Source organism: Centrocercus urophasianus, unplaced genomic scaffold (assembly GCF_019232065.1).
Source record: "Centrocercus urophasianus isolate 14NV4802_14NV808 unplaced genomic scaffold, USGS_Curo_1.0 seq_10, whole genome shotgun sequence".
NCBI lineage: Eukaryota > Metazoa > Chordata > Aves > Galliformes > Phasianidae > Centrocercus > Centrocercus urophasianus.
This window is the reverse complement of record NW_024884142.1, coordinates 5,733,857-5,735,720: the sequence shown is the minus strand read 5'-3', so window position 1 is coordinate 5,735,720 and position 1,864 is coordinate 5,733,857.

Genomic DNA, 1,864 nt, shown 5'->3' with positions numbered 1-1,864 from the left:
TTTTTTTTTTGTTTTTTTTTTTGGCTGACCAGGACAGTCATTGCCACTTTGCACATTTTTGATTCTTTAAAAAAAAAATTGTGTTTTTTGACGTTAAGAATGTTGGTTTTACTTTCAATTCAGTCCCTGAAGTAATTGACAAACTTTATTATCCGGGTACGGAGCAAATGGATGTTCTTGCAAGAAGTTTATTGCAAGACTACCAAACAACAATGGACTGCCTTTGTTTTTCTTCTTAAGAACTGTAGATGGTGGATTTTTTAATTTTTTTTTTTTTTTTTTTTTAATTGTTGTGAGCATTTGGAGCTGCTGATGACATCTAGTTGAGTTAAAAACATTCATTCCTAATTTTTATGGTGCTTATGTTCTAATAGATGTTACTTTAGGGGGTTGGCATTTGTACCCCTCTGGGAATTTTCTGTAAATACCATCTACACACTTGCCTTTTGTACATGTCTTGGGTTATGAGAGGTGGCTTTTGCTGCCAGTATTAGACTGGAAGTTCATACCTAAGTACTGTAATACCTCAATGTTTGAGGAGCATGTTTTTGTATACAAATATATTGTTAATCTCTGTTATGTACTGTACTAATTCTTACATTGCCTGTATACTTTAGTATGATGCTGATACATAACTAAATTTGATACTTATATTTTCGTATGAAAATGAGTTGTGAAAGTTTTGAGTAGATATTACTTTATCACTTTTTTGAACTAAGAAACTTTTGTAAAGAAATTTACTATATATGCCTTTTCCTAGCCTGTTTCTTCCAGTTAATGTATTTGTTAATGTTTGGTGCATAGAACTGGGTAACTGCAAAGTTCTGTGTTTAATTTCTTCCAACGGTGTACATTTAGTGCTGCGTCTTATAGCACTTTGAAATACCTCATGTTTATGAAAATAAATAGCAATTACATGATGTGCCATTCACTATTTTTTCTTTTAAATGAAATTCCTTGAAATAAAGTCTTTAACTTTGCAATGTTTATGAAATAAAAAACATGGTCCCATATGTAGGGGTTTGAACTCTCAAAGTATAGGTGATGTTTTACAAAAAGTCAGCCAGTCAGAACATTACCATTTCTGGGTAAAAAGTAATTGCAAAAACAATTTCCCTATTCTTTCACAATTCATACGTCTCTTGTGATGTCACAGTCTTTGCAGGGGATCGGCTGTATCACAATTAATGGAGAGACTGCAGTGTCTTTTGAAGACTTCTGGAACATGGACTACGTAATGAACTGTGAGAGGGACAAACAGACTTCAATTAATGTCATTTCTTGCCACAGGTTTTTTTTTTTGGTTTTTTTTTTTTTTTTTTTTTTTTTCCTACTCTGCTAGGTGATTAAAAGTTGACAATCCTACTGAAAATGAAGTGCAGAGAGCTGTGAAGCCTGTGTCATACAGCATATAGTCTGGAAAGAAATTGGTAGGTGGTCATCTCAAGTAATGCAATGGTGTTTTGTGTGACAGAAGCAAGACTTGGCTGAGATAACACGGGGTCATATTTTGGTCAGTTGTTTGAGACTAAGGCCCTATTTTATTTTCTAGACTGTACAGAAACTTCTGATGTTCTTTTTAACTATTCAAGCTTGAAAAATAAGATGTAGATTGGTGAACAAAGGATGAATTGAAAGGAGCTAATCTAGGACGTGATTATTATTTAGCCATGATGCGCAGGGTATAGCTTGCTTGGTGACTGAGCTACATAACATCTCATTTGCCATGAGGTAAGAAGTAAGAGCAAAGTCACCACAGTAACGTGTGCCATATGTCTATGCCCTACAGTAACTTGGTGTATCATAGCCTGTGTATTTGGCCCTCAGTCCCAAAAAATTTGGGAGTTGAACTTAGGTTTCACTG